This window comes from Falco rusticolus, chromosome 3, assembly GCF_015220075.1.
Source record: "Falco rusticolus isolate bFalRus1 chromosome 3, bFalRus1.pri, whole genome shotgun sequence".
Taxonomy (NCBI): Eukaryota; Metazoa; Chordata; class Aves; order Falconiformes; family Falconidae; genus Falco; species Falco rusticolus.
Window position 1 is genome coordinate 35,456,954 of NC_051189.1, and position 25,934 is coordinate 35,482,887.

Consider the following 25,934-nt stretch of genomic DNA (forward strand, 5'->3'; position numbering starts at 1 on the left):
GGGGTTGAGACTAGATGATCTGTAAGGTTCTTTCCAACCCAAACTGTTGTATGATTCTAACAAACTGGGATTGTTGGATTAGCCTTAGAATTTGCTCTATTGTTTCCAGAGAATATCTGGTGAAAGTATTTTCAAAATATACCCAGTAACAATTTATTTTTATTTTAGTTTGTATATTATCAAAGCGCAGCACAGCTAGAAATGGGTTCTTAGTGAACCAATTTTGAAAGTGTCATTTTAGATATGTTTCACAGACATAAATTTCAACAGAGTTGCTTTTTACCCCACCTTTGACTTAAGAAAAAATCTTACTGTAAATTGCTCTTATCTAGATATGCTTTGCACAGGGCTTAGAGGACAAAGTTGTAGAAGGCAATGAAGAGTAGTATTGTATGCATTTTTTTTACATAGTTAAAAAGCAAAAAGTGACAGGAATATCAAACCTGCAAGCCAAAACATTTTTCTTAAGAGAAAGAGGCAAATTCCACAGGAAATTAAAATTCAAGGAAGGTTGATTTCTTCCTTGTTATTGTAGCTAAAGCTGTGTTTTAAGCAAAGACTAGAAGGTGAAGTGCGTGGGTAAACATGTACTGTTTTTCTTAGAATGACATAAAATAAAGATTTAGGGATGTTGCTTAGATAGTCTTGATATTTTTAATAGAAATTATAAATCATGCTGGGTAACTCTTGAAAAAGATAATACAATCATCTGAGTATGTAAAGAACTTTTATGTCTTCTGTGTTCTTTATCTTTCTATCTCTTCAATATTTAATTCTGAATATTTGCCCGCTTCTTCGTACATCAAGGTTGTTACCAAACAGCTTACTGATTTAAAGGCAATATGCCTCACAGATACTCACAGAATCATAGAATCATTTAGGTTGGAAAAGGCCTTGAAGATCAAATCCAACTGTTAACGCAGGACTAGCAAGTCCAGCACTAAACCATGTCACTAAGCACCACATCTGCACGTTTTATAAACACTTCCAGGGATGATGATTCCACCAGGTACCTCCCTGGGCAGCCTGTTCCAGTGCTTGACCACCCTTTCAGTGAATAAGTTTTTCCTAATATCCAATATAAACCTCCCCTGGCACAAATTGAGACCGTTTCCTCTCGTCCTATCACTTGTTACCTGGGAGAAAAGACCAACCCCCACCTGCCTACAGCCTCCTGTCAGGTAGTTGTATAGAGACTAGTCTGGGGACCAGAGATTAGTTTATAATGCTTCAGTTTTAAAAATCTCAGGACTGATATTTATGTCCAGTTAACCCCATACAACACAGTTAGACATCAAAAGCTTTGTGCTGAAAAGACACTGCATTTTCTTCTCTTTGCCACTTCTTCAGCCTAGATGTCTCTGGACTGACAAGACAAAGGGTTGCTTTTAGCCAGTGAATAGCCATGATAGAAAGGGCACAACCGGCACCTCCCACACCGTGAATTGTGAATGATGGTGAATTTTGCAGGCTACTCACCCCAAGGTCTCCATGGAAGCAGCCACCTCTAAGCATCATTCTCCTTTGCTCTCTTGCTCACACACATAAGGTCCAAAGGCAAGAAAAGAAGGGAGCTTTGGCTCCACCTCCCAAGCAAAAATTAGTATAGCTGATGTATAGTGTGAGCCCCACAGAGGAAAAGAGCTCTGCTACTGGTCTACACTAGGGATAGACACCTACACTGTGTTTGATCCTGGAGCTGTACAGCTGTCATACTGACTATGACTCAGGAAAGACTATGATATTGCACTTTACATTAAATGCTCTAACAGTAGCAATTCCAGACTATGTAAAGAAGCCAGTCATTTTATAGATTCTGATCTTTTGAAAAAGAGGCCAACACATAGCATGGTTTCTCTGTCATTCAGTGCTTCATTAACAAGATTTTCTTTTTAAAAAGCACTGCTTGCAATATTGTAAATATATTTACTCTGATTCATTGGTGAAACCTGGATTATTTTTTCATGTTTATGGATATGTTTTTATGTATTTTTTTATGATTATGTCTCTTAGATATAGGCTGGTAAAATTCCTATATGAATCCTTAAATATATTTTAGCAGGGATTACAATGAGTCTATTTGTTTCCATATAGAACTGAGGTTACATTTTTTGTTTTGTAAAATATTACTATTACTAAGAATCTGCTGTGGCCATACTGATAAGATGGGGATAAAGGTTTCAAAGCCAATTTCATCTGTGTTAAATGGGTTGTGTCATCTGGCATATACTGGCAAATGTCTTTAGCAAGTGAGAAACCAAGGCAAATAAATGGGGTATAAATCTAAATCACTGGCTTTATTGTAAGGAGAATTGCATTATGTTCTCCGAGAACCTTGGTAGAATTTCTTCTTTAAGAAGTTAGCCCTCCTGCGGGGTGTGATACCAGCTGCAGGAGCAATAGCAGCATGGCTCCAGCACCATTCAGGAGCGGCTAGAGGGATGCTCGCCTCTGCTGCAGCCACATCAGCTTGGCTCCAACCTAAATACATAACTTTAGATAACATTCAGGATGCATCCTCAATACAGTGGGGGGAGGGAGAAAGAAAAAAAATATCTTATTTAAATCAGTCTATACTTTCCTTTCTTCTTACCAGGTTGGCTACAAATGTCTGCCTCACCTAATCTTTCAATCAGTCAATACTAGTCAGGGAAGTCACGGCATTTATGAGCTGCTTCAGTTCCGAGTAATTATCTAAACAAAAGACCGTCTGGGATCGGACTAACTATTGGCTCACCTTTACTCAGCAGCGTTTTCAGACCATGAAAGGAGAAACCTGGGAAGTACAAGAGAGGAGGTGTAAAAAATGAGACAAATGAAAAGGGAAAAAATACACTGTAAATGTACACCATGAGAAAAAAAAGTGGAGATGCATTTTTACTGTTAGATCAAAGCAAAGATTTCCAAAAGGATACAGAAGTTGCAGGGGAAAAGAAATTAAGAAGGCTTCTCTGCTTCAGCACTAAATTTCTGCTAAAAATATGAGCTAACGAGACAATGGACATCTGAACTACAAATAACCAAACACTCATTTGGGCTGTCTGAAGCCCAGTTAGCTACTATTTCAAATCATGACGGAAACTTCATCTTTGGTCTCTCACATAACTCTTCTGATCATAAGCCATTTAATAAAACAGTGGAATTTCTTTCTTCTTTCCCCTGAACCACTTTTAAAAGACTCTGACTCACCTTGATGTGATATAACAAAATTGTTTGCTGCCCAGCTCTAGTTGAAGCTGAACCCTGAGACAAACTTCAGGTTCACACAATACTGAGTTTAGTGTTCCGCTCAGGAAAACTCCAGCGGGCAGTGACCTTGTTTTAAACGTTTTGGCAGGGACTCTAAATACAAAGATTTTTACTAATATTCTCAGGTGGAAAGATTTACACTTTATTACATGGGTACAGACAATTCCATTCAGCAACAAACTTCTTTAGGGAGATATTTTATTCAGAGATTCATAAAATTTACTATTAGATCACCTAACATAAAAACTTCCCGAAGTCATAGAAGCTGTCCCAATTATGCTGAGCTTTAGCTTATCTCTTTCCTGCATCTTTCTTTGGTTTGAATCACTTTTTATTACTTTCAGAACTACAATCCCATCTCCTAAATTCATTAGTCATTTCACGATGGGCATTAATTGGAAGCCTTCACCACAGCCTCAGCCTATAGGCTCATACTCCTTCACTAGCTAGCAGGTGGTCTTCCCAGAAGAAAGAGATTTGCAATCAGTATCTCAGAAGATACAACCACACAAATGTGAATCACCAGCTTTTTTAACTTATCCATGTAACACATTTGCTAAAGCTAACCTTGTAGTAGAAAGCAAAAGCTCTTGCTACTTCCACAGAGCTTCAGCCTGGCTTTCTGTTCTGGGGATTAAGACCACCACAGGATGCCACTCTCCCCCTCTCTTGGGCTTGTAACTCTTTGAAGATGCTGCCTAATAAGATTTTAACTCTACAGAAGTCAAAATGTCCAAAAAGCAATTGAGTTCCTCAGAAGCAAGGCAATGTGCAAAATAGGAGGTTATCAGCCCAGCGAGTAACAAAAATCTTGCCTGCAGTTGTAATGACTATCAAAGCAGCAGTGGTATCACTTGTGCACTCCTGGCAGTTATGATAGATGTTTTGTACATGTATGTGTAGCATTGCACAATACGCAAAGAGGTCAAAATTCTTTAAGATAGACAAAGCCAGGTTTCTAGTAATAAAAGACTATTGCTTTAAAATTGTAACAAGTAACAGCCATAAGAAAAGGAAGATAAATGATAGAGACCCACAGCCCCTCTCATAGTACATGGTGTAGAGTAAAGGGGAAAGAACACTGGCAGCTTCGTGAAAATCTGACAGCAACCTTTGGAGAAAAAGCAGCTGGATGAGGACAAAGGACAGTATGGGCAGAACCTATTAATAGCTTCAAAATGGGAACTTCCCTAGAAATCACCTGTGGTACTCAGGAAAGCACAATGCTAAAGACCTTTCCTTGCTGACTGTGCTTTATATTTCTGTAACTATAGCAGTAACTAACTTATTTGGAAATTCTCAAAAATCTTCATGTGTTTCTAAACAAAGATTCAGAGCCATATGTTTTCAAATCTTTCATCATTATCTCCATCTGTGGGGCCTAGTGCTTGTATTCAATTGTATTATTTTAGTGCCCAAACCAAGAGATTATCAGTTTTCAATGCCAGGAGAAATCACTGCCTATAACACAAGCACAGTCAGTGGTTCCCACGTGGCTTTGAAAACATGGGGTGGGGTGGATGCTGCACACCTCTCATGTTATAATTAAAGTATGTGTGTCTATAAAATGAATAAATAATTGCTGAAAGCTAAAAAGATTTCTGCTGGCTGTGAAGTTACTTTGATACTGTTCTGAAAATCTCAATTGAGAAGGTCAGAAGTGGAACAGAACTGCTTATAACTCTCAGCTACATGTACGCCCATCAGCACAGAGGGTGTTTAGTTGCTCTTTGTAACATTCCAACACTTTATAATGCAGTTAAAAATTCTTATTTTCACAGTAACATGCACATTACTTTTCCTACCTTGATTTTAAGTCCTCCCAAAAATTAAGGCGATGAAGTGTCTATGCAGATCTACTGATATCTTGAGTTTGCATTTGCATTTCAAAACCAACCCTGATTCACTAGGAAGAAGTGATACAGGACATGAAGTAGGAAAATCATTCCTCTTATTATAGCAGGAGAATACCAGAAGAGGCAGGACAAATATAGGACAGACTACTGCAGTACCTTAATCACGGCAAAATAGAGAGGGACCTGTATTCTGAATGACAGAGAGAACAGCCAGTGCAGGCACGTGTTGTGCTGTGTTCAGTGCTGTGAACAAATTAGGGTATTCAGGATCTGGAGGATTCTAGCACAGGCTGAGATTGCAAAGGAAGGAAAACTTTAAAAAACAGCAAACTGGGACATAAAAAATAGTACCATCTTTCTTTTGATTTGTCCTGCAAAAACAAAGAGATAATAGTTTCCTTAGAGTCAGACACTGAAATTATTGGAAATGTAGGCATAACGCCCCACCCCCACCTGATCCTGGAGAATTACAGATCTGTACCAGTTGTATAATATCCCAGGGTAAAAATATGTCAGTTAGGAAATCTGTAGCTTTAAAGGACCGCAATAGCCTCACCCCTGCTGGCACAGAGGGTTGCAAATAATTTGAATAATTGCTGCAGAGAGCAGATGGTAGAAATACTCCATTAGAAGCATTCCAAATATAGCTTAATTCAGCAAAGGGAGTGAAAAAAGTAGACAAAAAGTTCAAAGGAAACCTGGAACCATCACCATCAAATTAATATTAACATTAACATTATTAATAATAATAATAGTAGTAGTAGTAGTAATAATAAATAATGAATAGGAAATTAATGGGGGAAAAGGATGCTAAAATTGGTATCTTGGGCTATTGCACTCTAATGGATGCTACCAGACAAAAGCATCCTGGTTAGCATCACCACCATTTCTGAGAGTACTGCTACAGCTAGGCACCATCAGTCTGGTGCCACATTATGTTATTTCTGCCTTTGGCCACAGCACTGAACCAAAGTGTTCTCCAGAGTTTACCGATTCTTTTCTGTCTTTGCACATCATTATTGGATGCTTGGGTGCTTCTCAAGGATGAAAAATACTCAGCTTCTTGCAGTGCAGTAACCTCCTCCTTCAATGCCTTGCCCCAGGGCAAAGACCCATGCAACTCAGGGTTGAAGCGAGTTGCTCATCTGTATGTTCCTCTTTTTCCAATGGTAAAACTGCAAGACAACATGCCCTGCAATGCCTGGGAATCCTAGACAGATCACAACAGCAGAAATGGGTCACAGAATCAGTGCTATAAAATAATAAATCACCAATGCTGCAGTTCTCAGGTGGAACTTTGCTTTTGTAAAATCAGGGATCTGAAATTGAGTGAGCCTTGCCAAATGCCCTTCCTCAATGCTGCTATGAAAGTCCATCATATTTGACAGATTAATAAATTTTGGTAAGACAGCAGAAGAACCCACATCTGAGGACACATAAAAACATTTTGATACAGGTGATAAAAATACACTGCAAGATGAAGAGTAATTTGGTTAAATTCTTTATAGACTACTGATCATTAATTTGAACTTATTTTCGCTACTCTAAAAACAAATATGAAAGAGAGCTACATAGTTCAATCAATTAATTAATCACCTCATATGATCTTGAAAAAAAGCACAAATCAAACTCCAAGGTAGCAAATGAAGTTCACAGTGGCTAAAATATGTGACATTCTGCAAAATGTGCAAGCCAACAAACAAGGCTTTGTACAAAGAAACGAAGGGAAAGACATAAAATGATACAAAACCCATGCCTTTTGAAGGTTGCCTCAAATTCTTGTGTTCATCATCCTAAGTATAATTTCACATAATACTCTGTCTAAAATAAATCACTACAGTTCACATTGCAGCCTGTTTTAGGTACTTTAAAGACTATAATAGGAATAATGGGTGTACATACATCTGGAGAAAAATAAATCAGAAATGTTGCCAACTACATCAGAAAACATTTGAACCTTCTGCTTATATCTGCAAAATTTGTCACACTCACAGCTTTCCATGCAGACATGCAAAACACAGCATTTATAGTAGCAAACCTGACTTATTTGCATGTGCTTCTCTTTGGAAGTAACTTTGCACATGTAGCCTTTTCATTTGTGTACACAAATGGTATTGCACAAGGCATCATCTTAGAGACTTCACACGACAAGAGCCATGCATATCCATTACCACAGTGCATACTCACTGCCATCTCTTGCCTTACTAATGTTTCTAAGATCCACAGCCAAAAACCAGCAGAAAACAATACAGGCTAAAAAAATCCAAGGGTTTCCTGTATATTCTTAAGCACTGAAGAAAGCTTGAAGAAGATCAAGCACTTCAAATACTGCAACCTGCTTCACTGGAAGTATTTCTAATCAAATCAAACATGAGCAGAATAAATTATGTGAAGACTAATGAAGTCCATGATAAAGATTGCTAGATTTCAGTGAGTGGTCTGCTACAGCTTCCCTAGTTTCTCTTTTGTAAATGTCACTATCAGCTGCAAAAATAGCTCAGTTAGAAAGAAAAAAAAATTATGTGAGAAAATATTGGCAGTGTTTAAAGCTGAAGATACTCATATTTTACAAATAAAGTGCATTGCAGAATATTCTTACTGTACTGAGAACATAAGCATAAGCCCCAAGACAATGGTTAAGGGAACATCCAGATATGAAATATTGTGGTAACAAGACTGGAAAACATGGTCAGTGTTTGAGTTTGTAGTGAAACAGCTGGAATGATTTGGCAGAAAAGTACCCACCAGAACCAGCTGGAAGGATACCACAAGGAAAGAAACCCTCTGGCCCACCTACAGAAACAGAAGCTATAAATCGGCTTGCAGGTATTTTACAGCCTTCCCCTTATAGCAATGAGCTCTGTACGCAGCACAAACAAAGGGAGAAAAGATGACAAATGGAAAAAGGGAGGGAATAAGATCATAAATGCCCATTCCCACCCAAGCCCAGACAGCGAACTGCAAACATGCAGCAATCCATCCCAACACTGCTTCCAGCACTTGTTTCCACAAGGACTCAGATTTATGCCTGGCGCTAGCAAAAGCAGCTGGGCACCCCAGTCAGAAGCACAAGAAGGCATTTTGACACACATTTGTGAAGAAGCATGCTAATTTTAACTTTGCGCTTTCTTCACATCCCTCTGCCGTGCTGTCTCCTTGCTGTGCATTGCCACCTGCAGGACAGCCAGGCGCAGCCAGCGGCCCTGCTGCTGCTTCTCAAAAAAAGGCTCAAAAAGCTGCTTTCCTCGCAGCTTTTAACGACCATTTGTTTTAATGAAGCCGTTGAAATCAAGAAGCCAATTGCACATATGTTTCTGTGACCATGAACACGTTGCTGGGAAGTCAGCACTGCTGCCTCTAAGCCTAAAAAGCCACAGGGGCAACCGGTGATGGTCATCACGACCGCACTGCCTGTGATGTTCCTGCAGTTGGGAAGTCCTGGGCAAAGCTAGGGAAATAAACCATTGACTGTGAAAGGGGAGAGAGGAAGACGAGATATTTGTATTTAAAGATGGATACAGGATGTACGCAATTTAAAGGAAATGCTGTATTAACTGGCTTTCAGAAAGTCCAGTTTCCTCAGGGTGACCTAACTAACTCTACCAGCCAGCTCCATGCCACCTGGAGACACCAGATACCTCGAGCGGTTGCCTAAGACAGGGGAAGGAGCATCAGTGACTACAAAAACGTACTTTATGATATACCATGTGGAATCCCAGCAGTACTGATCACGAAGGCAAAGCTTTCACTGATCCATATGGCTATCCTGCTATAGCCACAGTCTGTATATAATGACTACGTGAGATTTTTTCCCTAATTGAGGCTCTGTAAATGTCAAGGGCAAAAAAAGATTGGTGCAGAAAGCTGCTCCAACGGTTTCACGCTGCACATGGGGTGAAAGCGCAACCTACTGAGGACATGCTGGATAAAAACAGCAGCAGTTTCCCTGTTACAAGGAGAAAGTATCTGCACTGAGTCTCCAGAAAATAGCTCCTTTCAGCTATTGTTAACTACTGCAAAGAGAAAGAGGTTTCATACAATCCATTCGAACAATGAGGATGTTAAGCTTCAAGTTGTAGACATGAGACAGAGTCTCGGCTGAGCTGAGTAAGTCGTGAGCAGTGCACAGCGAGGAACTGTCTCACCCTCCCTGGAGCACAGTGCAGCTGGGGTTCGGGAAGGCTGCAAGGTCTGCCTGGAGGCAGAGCTGTCTGGTGTGCTCTGCTCTTACAGCACCTCGCACAGTCGGGTCCTGTTCTTGACAAAAGACCAGAGGCACCTCACATCCATCACCGTCATCACCACCAACTGACACCAAAAGAAAAAAAAAAAAAAAAGAAACTAGCAAAAGAGGACCAGGAAGCTATAAACTGCACTGGAGCCACTTGTGCAATGCTGATGCAAACAAGGCAAATGCAAATCTGGGATGTATAGGTGTGGATGTAGTTCATCAGACAGAGGTGGCAATTTAGGAAATTAAGTTCAGCAGAAATCAGCAAGACTGATAAACACAATATGTGAGGAGAGATTATAGAGCAATGGGACTGGCTTAGAGGCATAATGAGAGATGTGAAATACTGTCATAAACATGGCAGTGATTAATTATTTTCTGTGCACCCTCTGTATAAAACAAGTTGGCAGCACTGGTAAAAAAAGATTTATGCAAGGTGTAGGAAAAATCTATCTGTTTATAAGGACAGTTAAGTCCTGAAGCAGCTGGGGATGTTAAGAAAACCTTGTGTTCAGTGGTTTTTAAGAACAGATGAAGCATTATTTGGACTCTTGCCATTTGGACTTGTTCTTCTAGTTTCAACTCAAGAGATTCAATGATATCACAGATTTATCTTGCTTATTTCTTATCAGTATCTCTTTAGTCATGGGTGGATTAAAAAACCCTGACCACAATGCAACCGTAAAATGAAATATAGGAGAACACATGTGTATTATTTCTTTTTCACATTTCATGAAGCCAAAGCTATTTCCACACCTTCCAGTTTGACTCATGATTTTTAACACTGAGAGACTAGCTACACTGGAATCAAGACAAATAATAAGGATCAACAGCAAGAAATACTCAATGAGTTTTTTCAATAGGCAAACATACATGAAACCAAGACATAAGTACTGTTAAGTACATGTAGTATTTTTACATCTGTATATTTCAAATCTGTGTAATGCAGTAATGTACTTCTATAAATTCTTAAGGAGATCCAGACCACTAGCTAAAATTTAATACAATCACATAGCTTGAAATTGACAATTTTATAGAAAAAATATTATTTACCCACAAGATTAAAAACTTGGTGAAAAGGTTTTTCATCTTGTGGGTAAATAATATTTTTTCTATAAAATTATATAATAAATAAAATAATATATTAAAAAAACAGTGAAGGTACCAGAAATTCATTCTGAATTGTGTACAGCTGCTCACAGATATCTTCTGCATTGGACACCTTAAGTTTCACATAGAAAACAGATGTGCCACATTTAAATCACAAAATCCAGCATTTTGTGCTATTTGGAAAGCTCAGACAGTGCGCTTCAGGCTATTGGAAAGGTACTAGGAATTATCTGAATATGAACTACTATATTGTATAAGAGTTGTCACAACTGAAGTCCAGAAATAGGAAAAGAACACTAAAGGTGGTGATTTAAGAAACAGGTAACTGTTGCAAAAGATTAGCAAGTGATTTATGTATGAAGTCTTTATGAAAAAATATGTACTTTGGACATTTTACTTTCCATGCAAATTTTGGGTTCTGATGCCTCTGCCTGGGCCAAGGCTCTGACTCAAATTAGCCCTTTTTGCTTTGAAAGTAGGAATTCATTTTTACTGACTCAAGTGATCTACAAGTCAGATGTATGGTTTAAGCAACTCATTTAAATTGCCTGTAGAAACAAAGAAGATAGGCATTTGCAGGCATCAGTTCATCTTACCTTAACTTATTACATTATGGTTAATGTTAATATTACACCAAGATGATCCAAGTCCTGGAGAGGCTTACGGGTCTGCTTAGGTTATAGAAGCACGAAAACGATGGAGGTTCCAGTTCCAGCTCATCCCTGCCCCTACAGAGGCAGTTGGTTGAAATACCAGAATTTTTCTGTGTGTTTCTTTCCTGGACCTGAGCAATGGCATGGGGCATTTAGACATCATGACAGCCTTCAATGCTCCCTTACAGAACTGAATATTCAGAAAATGAAAGATGCATTTCCAATTTGCAAACTGATTATTTAGAGCCCGGTGTGGTAATGCATATTTAAATACCTTGCTGCCACTTGGGACACACTCTAGAGTATCTGACATATCCCTGCAGAGCTGGTATATATTTCACAAGATGTCTCTGAGACCCATTCCCTTCTGGAGGCTGCTGGAGAGATCCCCTTGGACAGCTCAGACAGCACTAGATGTTCATGCATGAGCAAATGAACCTAGCCCAAGGACAATAAATTTGGACTTCAGCCCTCTCGACTTATCCACCAGTCTGAAATGTTCAAACCATAAGAGGACATGCTGATGTAAATAGCTCTGTTGGAGTGGGAAGAGGCATGAAAAAGGGTCAGGGATGGTGGAGGCAAGTCAGCATGCTTGGCTCCAGGGACAGGGAGCACAGCATCTGTTGCTTTGGGTAGAAAGACACAGTCTGAATGACAAAACACAACATAACACAGACCTCCTTCTGTGAAGCCTCTTCAGGGTAATAATGTGATCACCTTTCACTTATTATTATAAATAGGTTATTACACAGCCCTGACTTCTCTAACCTCTACAGCAGTATTACTCCACTAGGAAAATAATAACCCAGTGGTAAATTATATTAATTCTACAAATAGTGTGAGAAATTGTGGATAACCAGAAAGGTTAATCCCTGTTTAATCTTCAGTTGCTGTGCTAGTGTGGCATAAATCTGATGGTAAATGGGGTGTAGGAGAGCAGAATAAAGCCCTTGTCTCCCACACACAATACATAGTCATCTGAAAGTTTGCCTCTGCTTTAGTGCTATAGTTTCTCCTAAAAGGCTTGTGAACTAACAATAATTGGAAAATCACTACTAAAAAGAATGACATTTATCTGCCCTTTCTGGCATGTTCACTTTGGATGCAAGAGCCTAGGGAAAGAAAGAAATACAGCAGCTGAAATGCACAAACCATTTGTTTTCAGGATAGCAAAAAGGTTCCTCAAGGGATGGCTAAAATACTCAAAGGATGTATCTTCTGTACACCCAAACAACCCTTAAATAACTGTCTGTAGAACTGCAATACCAGGTAAGGAAGCTACTGAAAACAAATATTTATTCTCTGCATGGTATTTTTTTGTCCCTCCCTGCTGCTAATATTATTCTTCTGACACCAGAAGCTGCATAATTTGACATTTCAAATGTATGGCACCGTGACAATGATATATGAGGAAACATTTACAAAGCCTGGCACAAGAAGTGAAATTAATACTGAAAAGCAAATGACTTGCTTAGATTGGCTGCTGTTTCTCAGTTTGCAGGGTGAATATTCAGTGTGACAGTTAAACTTGGGAACACAAATAATTGATAGCTTTCAAGCAATAACTGTAGATATTTACAGCCTACCTGCTTAACTACCTGTTTTCTGCCAGCACCAATGCTATTTTGCTGCAGGCGTGCCTGGCTAAATGATCAAATGTGGCTAAAAATAATGATACTATATGAATTCATTATGTTCTGTTCTTTACTTAAATAAATTCTCTTTAAAATTTCAATGAGAAAAAGTTGCAAAAACACAATGGAAGAAAACAGCCCATGTATGTCATTTCAAGAGAAATTCCAAAAAATGGAAATTAATAGGGTAGCACTCCCTGAAATTCCAAAAAATGGAAATTAATAGGGTAGCACTCCCTGTCCAAAGTACCTGGTCTTCTTCTAGACAATTTAAAAAACAATTTGTGAAAGGAAAATTAAGAAACATACTGATTTTTCCTGCTAGGCTGCCTTTTCCCTCAGCCCTCCTCCCTCCCTTGGGTAGCACCTCCTGCTCATTCAGGACACATCCCCACGCTCGGTTTGCCTTTAGCTCAATCATCTTTAAAGAGTTTTCCTGAAGGTCAAGAAGAAACAAAAAGCATATATCAACATGAAGGGAAGAAGAATAATCTAAGTGTGGGTGCCAAGAAGGAATCAGAAAGAAACCTATCATGCCCTGGGTAGCCGAATGACAGAGAGAAAAAAAGCACTGCACCTTAAATTCCAGTCCCACAACCAATCATTTGGCTATAATATAAATTGGCAGAATAGACTATGCAAAATTAGGAAACCACCAGCAATATGTCCAATTTCTTATCAGAGCTAATGCTAGTACAACAAATGCTTTGGTCTACATTTTCAAGTGTGTAGCCAAAATGGATAGCTGTGTTGCCAAGTACCAAATGGGACTTTCCCAGATCTGTTTTCTAGGGTGACAAAAGCAAGACTCCCATGGTCTTGAGCGCTGCTAGGTTAACTTTCTGCAGGTGATAAAAGGTCTGTAATCTCCATAGAGTGCAGCTGATTCAGCAGCATTAAAGCAAACTGCTGCCTCATACAATCACAGCTAGGACTTTGAAATGGCTAGAAGGTTGTCAGCCAAGGTCTTCCTAATGTAAAATCAAGTCTCGACATACCTCCAGCCTTCTGGATCTAAAATTCCATTTTTTCAAAGGTGGTAGTATATATACTAGGTTGTAAGAAACTTTGAGAAGCTTTTGTTCATCTATGACTCTGAATGCTTCAAGACCTCTCCAAGTGAAGGAGGTCACAAAGCAAGGACTGCATACTCTGCTCCTATTTGGCTCAATCTCAAATTAACAAAATCCTGATGTTCAGTTTCAGGGCCAGTGTTAATTCATATTACCCTTATTATATTAAGTTTTTCCTTAATTAAAAAACCCAAACACTGGAATAAACAATTTTTGTCGTATTCTAAACAGCCAGATCTGCCATCAAACATCAGACTGCGTTTTGAAACTTTGATAATAAGAAAATAATCTTTTCTTAATATCTGGTCTTTTAATGTCCTTTAGTAAGCTCTATAAGTCTTAATCTATATTTTTAGTAACTGTTAAAGAGCTCATTAACTGATCAGTTCATTACATAATGACAATAACATAATTTATTTCTGAAGTGGAAACTGGAAGCAGAGTAAATCTCAGCCACAAATTTTATTAAGCCTTTACACTGAAGATGAAACCGTATGGAGAAAAACTGGTTTTAGGTAAAGGGAGATTAAGTCAATTTATATTCCAGAGAGGAATACAGCTATTTCACCTGGTCCTGTGTTAAAGGTCCTTTTGTGAAGTCTCTATACAAAGTCTTTTTTCCTCCTGTAAAAGGAATGATCAATAAATACCAATTTGCTTTAGAAAAAGATCTCTGTCTACAAGCAATTTCTCATGAAGTTGACAGCCCTTTTTTAAAGTCCCAAATCAGAGCTATTAGGCTGCATTTTGGTAAGACCTGTGTCCTCTAGGAACACTTTCAAAGTCAAGTGGTCTCTCACCTGTAAGTTGCATCTGAGAGTGGCATTTAAGGAATTAAAATTGTTAGTAAAGGTTAGCATCCCCACTTCGGTACTGCAGCATGGATGGCTCCAATGAGTTCCGAGATCCAGCTTTTTACTGACAAGACAGTATCTGTTCTCTTCTTATCTCAGACAACTTGCACATCAGCTTATCAGCAGGTCAGATTCCAACTCAGAAGCTTTAGACTGACATGTCTTTCGAGATAATCAAGAGAAGCAGATGAATAAATGTATTATATATGTTTATTTGTGGCAGGTTGACAGTGTTTCGCACTGAAAAGTAGGAGTGTTGTGGGAGGGAAAAACAAGACTTGCTTTCCTTTGCTTTTAAAACCCCATGCTGTCTTGTGGAACCTCCTCAGGGGTTATGATTCATTAGACTAAAAATACTATCCCAGATAAATAAGATTAATAACACCAATTATGCACCTATCTGGACCAAACAGTGAGACTGATAAGTTTTACATTATTATACAATAAAACATTTTATAAATGCTGTCACTCAATATGTGACACAGTCCACATCATACTCCTCTCCAGAGCCAAGTAGCATGGTGTTCAATCTGGCAGTCGTATTGCCCAACAGCAGAGTCAAGCCCAGCCATATACCACTGTAAACTACATTGGAGAGTGCTGGAAGTACAGAGAAAGAGATTGAAAAAGGAATCGGAATCTCCTCAAGACAGTGAGAGGATAAGTTTGGGAGAGCATGAGAACATGAACCAAGACAGTGTTTCCTACATGACATCCTAAAAAATTTGTCATCATTCAAAGTTATGTTTTTCATACAAAATTGTCCAGTGTTAAGTCCACAGCTTGTACTTTGCTGAGGGATAGATCATCTCATCATAACAGTCTCTTCTGAACATGAAAAGCAAAACAAGCAAAAGTCACCAACAGAAGTAAGAAATTAGTACCATTTTCATTGGAAGAATTCAGAAGTTGCCAGGAGAGATGTGCTCCCTTTCCCAGCTCTGAAATAAGAAGGTGAAACTCTGTAGTTTCCAAGGTAATATTGAGAGCCTAGTATTTTGCATGTCTTTTACAACCAATCACTTCCTTAAAACAACGGAAAATAACTACATAAATGAATATAGGCAAAACTGTGCACTTGGAATCATAACAATTAACAGCTTTCCTCATAATCTGAAAGAATAACAAGCTCTTTAACATCAGACATAAAGTAAGACTGATTTGTTCAGCATAACTTGCTTGAAGCTGTTAAAGCCAAGCTGCATTAAAAAAAAAAAAAAAAAAAAAAAAAGAGAGAGAGAGAGATTTATGTATTCTTCAGTATGAAAAATGTCAAAAAGTATTGGGGAAAAAAGCTATGTTCAGCCTCACAGGAAGACGAGTCACCATCCAACCCTTGTAGTCACTGAAGTCAGACACATTCATTACCCATTATGTTGGGGACTTTTATTTTTCCCCTATTGGTGAATAAGCACCGAATTACCCATATCACTGGGCCATCTCACTAAATGCAGCAGCTGCTGCTCACCAAAATAATCATCAAAAGTTTATCTGTGAGGGATTTCAGACATTTAAATATATGGAAGCTGCCTCTGCTAATAAAAGAGATTTATATTCCATTCTGAGAGGGGTGTACACAAATTCTACAAGTCACTAGTCGATCCCACATGCAAATACACATACTCAGTGAATGCTTGTGGTTTAAGATCCTTCCTTTCATAGAAGAGAAGCATTAGCAATCTTCAGGGGCAGCATCAATGAAAATGTGGAAACAAGCCACTACGTGAGAACTTACAATGTTCTAAATCCTGAAATCCCCATGTTCCATATGGATTTGATCTTTAATTGATAGTAAGACAGTATTCTAAACATAAAATTTATTATTTTTAAGTAAAATTTAATTTCACTTTTTCTCTAGCTTCACTTCACACTTATCAACTTTCCTCTTTTAGTCAATTTACTCAACAGTAGTAGAATGCAACTGGTAGGCTGGATTTTTCCCAGTCTGTGTCTTTGGATGTAGCTGGTTGATGCTACCTACGTATTACTGTGTTCCTATCTGAAATCTACTTAAAATAAATAATAATCAGTTAACTAAAATGCAGTGCTGCCATCACGAAACTGTGCACTTCACTGTGTCACACAGAGATCTGCTTATTAATGTATCTGTGGCATTGAGAATAAACCAATTTACATAGCTTGGGTGCTACAGAACTATACAGAAGAATCCTCCAAGCTACTACATAAAAGGTTTTTCATTTATTTTATTTGCTGTTTATATGTGGAGTTAATTGCTTAAGTGTTTGCAGAAACAGCGACAATGAGGCAGGTTCAGTCTTTTATCCAAAATAATGGAATAAGAACTAGTTATGTCACCAAATTTGACCCATTTAGGATTTGCAGCTATTGGATGTGCAATTGACTATCTCTTGTTCTATTTTTGAATAAAAAATTGTATTAATTACATGCATTTAAGCTTATATAAACATAGGCACAAAAGACACCCACCAATTCAAAATTTTTTGAATTGTCCTTCACATTTTTGGCCAATTTTTAAAGTTCTAGTTGGCTTTTATTTGGCTCTGCTTAAAACCAGAGCTCTACACACCACTCCAAAGCAAGCTGGGATACTTGCAGAGGCAGTGGACAGGGCAGGCTTTCCAGAGCTCAATGGAAGCTGGCCAACCAAGGTTCGAGCACTGATGAAACCAGAGCTAAGCTGTTTAACCTGACCTCAGAATATCTGAAAAAGAAATCACCTAAAAGCCTACCTGAAGTTGTAACAGCTTAGCCATTAATGTTCTCTTTGAGCCCCAACCAAAAAAAAAAAAAAAAAAGCGCAGACCTCTAACAAATTCTATACATCTGTCCAAAGTGTATAAATATTACAAATCCAGAAGGTATCCATAAATATTGAAATGACATTATCCACATGAAATTGCTTTGATAATAGATTAGGAAAAAGTAATTTGTGTTTGGTCAGAAAACTAATACGTGCTGGTATGTTTGTATACTGATTTAAAAAACACAGTATTCAATGTAAATACAAGAAGCTCCAGAATCAGACTGCAGCATCATTATTCACATTGCCCTACACTTGGAGAAGTACGTGGAACGTTTTGCTGCCATTGGCACCACAATGTAGCAACTGAATGCAGTGTTAGATCACTGTACAAGAAACAGGTAGTTCACACTTTCCTAACATTTTAGTATAGTTTGATTAATGTCAAGAAGCTAAAGAGTGATGTATTCAGCATTTTCAAAAACAGCAGAAAAAGCAGGCCCAAATAATTCATCCATTTGCTTGGTAGCTGGAACAAAGATGGGCCATAGAGGCAGGTCCGATCTTCACAGAGCAAATCCCAGTCCAGACTCAGTCCTGAGCATGCTGCAAATTAAGCTGCTGTCTGCTTTGGCCTTCAGACAGTTTAAGGCCAGGCAGAAGAAACGCAGATATCAGTCATTTGTCAGACTCCTCTATTGAACCTCATCAATTGTGATTTTAGTACAATTCAAAAATAACTCAATCATTTCCACACAGCCAGATTTTGTCATCCTTTATGTCAGTGGAACTGCTTGCCATGTAAAGGACTCGATCACACACGGTATCTTTCTCTTCACAACTCATGTACAGTCAGAAGAAAAAAGAACATTAACAGTCAGGCCATGAATACATCATCTCAGCTTTCAACTCACTAGTGCAATAAACACATAACAGGGACTGCAACAATAACGAAATATATTTAAAAAAAAATTCTAAGGAATCAACCTTTATTTTCAATCTTTTCATCTTTCCCTATTCTACTGCATACCTTGCATGCTTTGAGAATGCAAACGTGGATGAAGATCCCCATAATTGTGCTACAGATATGAAAGAAAAACAACTTTTATGCAACTGCCTTTGGTTATTGGAAGCAAGGTGCCTGTACAAAGCATGCTGCCTCTACCAAACTGAGCTGCAGCTGATCTTACAGAGGAAAAATGCTGTGCAGGAATCTCAGTCAACTATAAGTGAGTAGTGATTTTAATTCTGAGCATACTGAAAGACTTACAGCAGATAAAATGACCTATGCAAAGGGCAACACTACAGAAATTATTCATGTCAGAATGTGTTAAGTATCATTAGAAGTTTAGGTGGAATAAATGTACAGCATGACATAAGAATGATGATACTTGCTTTCCTGTTTCATAATCTGTTTTTCCTGCTCTCTAGGGATCTGCTTGTCCTCCAGTAACAATGTCATTTTTCTCTGCATTTCCCCCAAATCAGCTCTCAATCTACTCAAAAAAACATTCAAAAAGGGTCTGTTTGGTAGCTGAAGCCAAACAGAACCAACTCTTGTGACAGCACATGTGGCTCCCACCTGGTCCACACAATCACTTCAGGAGATACCTGGCAGACACATGACCATGTATCCACTCCAGTTCAGTAGCCTGTCATGGCCAGGGTGTGCACCAAACTCGGGAACTCTGAAGAATTTGGTTCAATAGCCCAGACATGGTCTGTGGGGGCATTTCCAGTCCTTGATGCTCCTAGCTGTTGAGTTTACTCTAATTAGGCTTCTGGTGAAAATGTACTTTATAATGCTCTCTTTGAACTAATGGATTTAACATAACTTTAAACTACCAAGAAAAGCCCTGTTTTCTTTTCCTTTTCTTCCTTTGTGTTGTGAATAAAACTGTTTTTAATTGGCTCAGTCTTGAGATAAACTCAACCCTTTAACAATACTTCTCATAAATTAGCTATGGTGATAAAATCAGCATGTATTGCATGCATTAGAATTACACTGAACTTTCTGAGTGAAAAGGAGATATTTCAAGGTCCTCTTCGATTCACATGTAATTTCACTGAAAAAAAAATACTCTACGTGAACTGCTGCTATCTGTTGGAAAATACATAGAAAGGCATTTGTTACATATATGGCTAGATTAGGAGTCAAACCAAGGAAAATAAAGCAGCATACTCCCTAGAATACTACCCATAAATTTTGTCCTGCAAACTTGATCTACAAAGGTGCTAGTTGTAGCTACTCATGCAATTGCTCCAGCTAGATTCATATACTGATTTGGCTGAACTTTTAGGCTTTGTGAGATTTTGACTTTTTCTTAAATGGTCTCATATGGTTTATTCCCACATACTACCTTCTCATCACTTTAAACAAGCTGTTATTTATACTAGGTAGCTCAGATCCTTTGACTAGGAACATGCGTCTTCTGTTACGATACCCCGAACAATAAATATTAGAGCACATGGCTTAGATGCAGCTTCAAATACTGAAAGATGCACCTCACCAAACTTTAGTTGTGTAAAAGACTGGCATCAAGTCCAATGTAATCATTGAGGTTTCTTCTATGCAATCAGTGGAGAAAGACACCTCCAGTGTAATTCATCTCATCCATTCCAGGATAAATTAAAGCATCCACTGGAAGTACCTGCCTCTCTCCTTTAGGGGCAACCTACACAACCAGTTCAGAACTTTCCAACACTTTCAGTTAAATGAGATGAATCCCACCCTTACTGCCTAAGGCTGTACCTAATTACCAAGAAAAAACAGAGCGTGCCACAGGATTTTAATTACCCAGCTGGGATCCTGCTGGAGCTTGCTTAGCTTCCCATTCTGCGGAAATCAAGAGCAATGGGATGCAGCGGAGGAAGCAGCCTTGTGCACTCCAAGGTCATAGCCTAAAAAGGAGCCAGGATACAGTCTCAGACAGCACCTCAGTAAGATCAGTAATGGCAGCTTACATCTATACAACCTTTCATTGCTGGGGATGTGCCTGCTTAGCATGCTGCAGTGCTGCAGAGATCCTGGAGGCTCCTTGGATCAAGCTAGTCCAGAAGCGAGGTAGCTGCCTTGACCCAGCCCCACATACCAGCTTTTCATCACAGCTTATTTGCTACTTTAATTCAGCACATTGTCCTTGTTATATGCAAACTACATGGTTCAAAGCCAGCTTGGTTATATCTTCATTTTAGATAGTCAGAATGCCTGGAAACTCACACAGACTTTACTAGTTTGTACTTTAAAAGTTGCCTCCGCAACTAAAGGATTGGAAACACGTTTTCCCTGCAGGAAAACTTATTTTCTGGAGCATAGTTGAGGCTCATGGGAGATAAAGGAGGAGAACTGTACAAGGACAAGCCCTGAACTACAAGAGAGAGTCTACCAAACCACAACAAACAAAAATTATGTCCATATTGAGGAACCTATGTGACTCCAAGGTGAACTGGTGGAACACAAGAGTCCTTTTCCATCCCTTCAAAAATTTTGAATGCTAAAATTTTCAATCACATGTTACAACCAGGTATTATGCAAACACTTGTACTTTTTGATCTATGTTTCAATGAAGGGGTTTCGATAGGGCAGTCCCTTTGTGACCTCCAGCAATGCCAGAGCTGCTCTGGGGACAGGTCCAAACTCTGGGACAGCTGGGGCATGGACACAGTCACCAGAATGTGACTGTCCCATTCTGCACTGCTTGATTTCTTCCAAAAAGTGGTACAAATACTGAAATTAACTAGGGGCTCTTCTGACAGTCAGTGAATATAGTGCTCAGTGGTGAGCAGGCTGAAGCCTTCAGCAAAGCCTGAGAGCCTGCCTGCTCCTACCTGGAGGATTACACTTTAACTCTGTAAAAATACCATTTGTCTGCAACTACCTCAGCACCTTTATTTATCCCAGGTCCTTGAGATTAAAGCAGCAGGTAAGGAAGGAGCTGAAAATAATGTATTTTCTTTGCTGCATTTTACCTACTTTTCCTGGGTCCACAGCCTGTTCATACATCCACCGGAGAGCAATGGCCTTGACCTTCCTGCAGGATCAAGACCAGAGTGAGGAGCTGCTACCACAAAGTCCTTTCCCTCCAGCCTCATACCTACACCACAGCCTTCAGTCTTGACACGAAACACGAACACCGAGCTCACACCTCTGCCACAGCAATGCTTTGGAGGAACAGCAGCTGCCTGCGGCACAGGCTGCAAGCAGCCAAAAGCCTCAGTGGGACATCAGGCAAAGGATTTCCAACTACAAAGAAGGAATGGAGGGATGCATTTCCGTACTGCACACACTCACTGAAAAAAGAATTTAAATTAGCTGCCATTGGTTTCTTGAGGTCTGAAGACTGTGAAGTTTGAAGGAATTCATATTTATTCAAGCAACACCAATGAAGAGTAGGAACTAATATCAGCACATGACTATCATCAACCTGTCTGTATGGTATATATACTGTACATCTTTCCTGCACATCTCCATCTCTGTGTTTTGTTGGATTTAGCCTGCACATTGATTAGGAAAGAGACTTGGTCTTTCTGCACATCTGCCATCTCCAAGTAAGGTTATTACCATAAAATCCTTAGGAGCAAAGGCAGAGTCACTTGGGAGACTTCTGACTCACACTTTACATTGAAAGTCAATGGTGCAATGACTTTTTGTGCTGGTTTTGGCTGGGATAGCGTTAATTTTCTTCATAGTAGCTAGCATGAGGCTACTTTTTTGTGGATTCCTGCTGAAAACAGTGTTGATAATACAGGGATGTTTTCATTAGTGCTGAGCAGTACTTACACAGAGTCAAGGCCTTTTCTGCTTCTCAATCCACCCCACCAGCAAGGAGGTTGGGGGTGCCCCAGAGTTGGGAGAGGACACAGCCAGGACAGCTGACCCTAAATGACCAAAAGGATATTCCATACCATATGACGTCATACTCAGCATATAAAGCTGGGGGAAGAAGGAGGAAGGGGGGAAATTCAGAGAGATGGTGTTTGTCTTCCCAAGTAGCTGTTACACGCGATGAAGCCTGGCTTTCCTAGGGGTGGCTGAACACCTGCCTGCCGATAGAAAGTGGTGAACGAATCCCTTGCTTTGCTTTGCTTGCGCATGCAGCTTTTGCTTTATGTATTAAACTGTCTTTATCTCAACCCACAAGTTTTCTCACATTTACTTTTCTGATTCTCTCCCCCATCCCACCAGGGGGGAGTGAGTGAGCAGCTGAGCGATGCTTAATTGCCGGCTGGGGTTAAACCACAACACTTTTTCACAGGCAGACCTCAGAGTGACGTGGAACTTACCTTTGAGAGAGAGAGAGATACTGGCAGTATCTGAGGGCAAGGAGCAGTTTAATAAACTACAGCACATAAGGCCAAATGCTCTACTTCCTAAGTGCTGTTCATGGTGTGCAGAAAGACCAGAAATGAGCTCTATATTCCCCTTCCAGTTATTCCCCAGGCACAGGGACCTCTCAACAGAAACAGACCCTCAGCATCACCTTTCCAAAAAGCTCCAGAAACAGTGATGAGAACCGACAGGAGCACAATGCTTTCTGGCAGTCTCCAGCTGACATGGAAGCTATTGCAAACCGGTAAAATTCTTGTCTTAGCTTTAACCTTCATACTGTGCCACCACCAATAATGGTAGCTGAGCAATCTTCCTTTCTTCCCTTTCCCCACAGCAGAAGAGAACCCATATCAGAAAGATTTGATCCTTTGTCCACCAGGCACAATAACAAAATTTGCTAGAGCCAGATATGTGTTTCTGATGGTTCACTGAAGTTATATCTGTGCAATAAAACTAACATTGAATTATGTATTCTAAAGATGATTTGGTATGATATGGAAAAGAAACAGTATTGTTCTATGGGGTTCTGAGCACAACACGTGCTAAAATCTTCCGTTTTCACCATCACAATAAATATATTAGTCCACTCACCGACACCCATTTCAGAATATGTAAAAGTCCTTTATAAAATTTACCCTGCTGAAGCCTGATACACTATGTCAATGAAATCCCAATCCAGTTTATTTAGGACCTGTATGAAAGGATTCTGTGGTACATTAGCATGTTGATGCCTCTCAGCATGAATGCAAAAGTCAGCCACTGAATTAAGTTGCCCTGTCTCCCAGTACAGTCTTGGAAATAAATGTCAGGCATGCTTTCATCTGTACTCAAATCTGAATCAAGTTGTCTAAAGGGAAAACATACCCTTTCACATACTTATTCACCTAGAATAAAACACTTTATAGATGGTACATGAGACTGGGGAAAAAAACATGAAGAAATTAATTCCAGCTCTGACAGGAGCAGTTTTTTTTTAATGTATGGATATGCACACATTAATATCTCTGCCTTGTTTTCAATGTCTGATGGAAACTGGCTTCACAGTTGATGCCACATCTTGGTCTCATGGGACATAAGGAGAGAACAGCTTGATCTACAAACAGAAGTGCAATTACAGTTAGTTACATCATCCTTTAATTTTTAGTAACACGGGACAATCAATCATACACTGGAAAAGAAACACCAATGTGTTTTCACCAAGGTGAAAAATGGTGCAACTAAAAAGAAATAAAGGGAAGCCTCAGTGGCTTTCTAAGCAGTTTGGGGGTGTGGGTGTGGGTGTGGAGGTGATTCTCAATAAGATAGATAAAGTAGGCTTGTGCACTCTCTGCCAGAAGGATGCCTAGCTGCACACACAGAGTTGATCCAAATCAGATTCAACATATCCAGTCCCTGAAGCAAACACTCAGCTGCACCAACTATAACTCAGATTTTTTAGAATACAAGTACTAGTAACAGTTTGTTACAGTCTCTTCCCTGTATAACCAATATATTAGTAGATTTTTCTTTTTAATTATTTTGCTATTTGGATAATTCTAATCTGCACTATCCTCATATGGCTCCTACCAATCATGTATTAAGGGAAAACATATGTTTATCAATTTGTTCAGTTTATTGATGTATTTCTTATAAGATTACATGAATGTATCCTCAACATTCAGGAGACATGCCTAAGGGCAGGCATTTTGTTTATACACAACTTGATTCAAACTAAACATAATGCAACCGTTCATAGGTGATGAGACTGCTAAAACAATCGCCAGCTCCCTTCTCAGTACTGGAGGGAGAAACAGGATTCAAAATGCAAAATGAGTTTCAGACTTAAAAATCAAATCATGTGAGCCATTCAGACCTAGTGTAAATGCCACTGAATGTTAAATCAAACAGATAATCTTCCCCCCAGGGGAAAAAAAATAAAGTTTTAAATTAATCTCCAAGCATGGGATTAAATCAGTAAAATTACAGTTTAGCCTCCCTTCCACCAACTCCAATCACAAACAGCCCAATTCTGCAGAAGACCAAGCAGCCACCTCTCACACTGATTGCCATTAACGGCAATAATGCTTGCCAGGAATGCATCTAGGGTTGTTATTTATACCACGGTTTGCAATAAGGAAGTAATCATACTCATAACCAAATACAGAATCAAAATATACTTATTTCGCATTTCAGGGCTAAACACAGCAAAAATCCCTTTCCAGCCCTGCTTTTTCTACCGCAGTGAGAGTTTTAGTTAAATGATGGCATTTCTCACAGCATTCATGGTCAGCACTGACTGGCAAAGAAACCAGCCCAGACTTGACTCTTCACTGCACTGTTCAGTCTACCGTTAGCTTAGCAAGATGGAAACAGCCACGACCTCACTGTCACAGTTTCTCAGACTGTCTGACAGTAGTTGCTGACTCCTTTGCAGGACAGTGAGACAAAGTCATTGCCGTTTTAATAGGATTGCAGAGCAGTTTCACATGCAGCCCTGGTACAATCATGCTGAAATCAAAGAAATAGATCATAAATTAATCCTTTAGTGTAATAAATAGTAATCTTAGCCCACCCACCAGACACACTGTGGAGCAGAACTGATGCAGGTGCTGTGTGCAAGGGAACAGCCTGAAGAGCGACACCAGTGTGTGAAAGCATTTGTGTAGACATTAAGTCCTTTCTCTGAAGAGAGCCTAAGCCAAAACAAAATGTTCTCACTGTATGGTGGTTATCCAAAGTGGCCTTGCACAAAACACCCTTTACAACCATTTCTCACTCAAGCCTTCAGAGCTCTCCTCCCTGGTGGTGTCCCTACATAATGTACAAACACAGGCACACTCTCAAGGGTGCTTCTTACCTTGAACAACTTTCTGTCCATGATACTGGTTCAGGAAAGGATTTAATGGCATATATCTATTCTTTTTTAAGGAAACCTGGAAACATGTACCTGAACTACAACACTCTCCAGAGTAAGTTTCTTCTAGAAGAACAGGATGGGAGAAAGGATGAGCCATCAACCCTCCTCCATCCTTGAACAGACAGGGAAGGAGGTTCAAAGAGGTGAAGCAACTTGCCAAGGGACAGTCAAGAAGCCTATGAAAGAGCTGGGCCCTAACACTAGATGCTGTTAATCAGTTTAATACTTTAATGCCAAAACATTTTTTCTATTAGAAGAGTCATCAAAAATTACACAGGTATTTTTAGTATGTAATTGGATAGAAGTAGACAACAGTCAGGTGAA

The 25,934-nt window shown here is 39.3% G+C and overlaps 1 long non-coding RNA gene across 1 annotated transcript in view; it reads right to left on the reverse strand.

Annotated features, from left to right (window-relative positions):
- The window catches only part of LOC119144321, a 100,121-nt gene that overhangs the window by 47,028 nt on the left and 27,159 nt on the right, over positions 1–25,934 (reverse strand). The window contains exon 3 of the long non-coding RNA XR_005103057.1: positions 2,738–2,776. This is a non-coding gene — a long non-coding RNA (uncharacterized LOC119144321). The remainder of the gene's footprint in view (positions 1–2,737; positions 2,777–25,934) is intronic.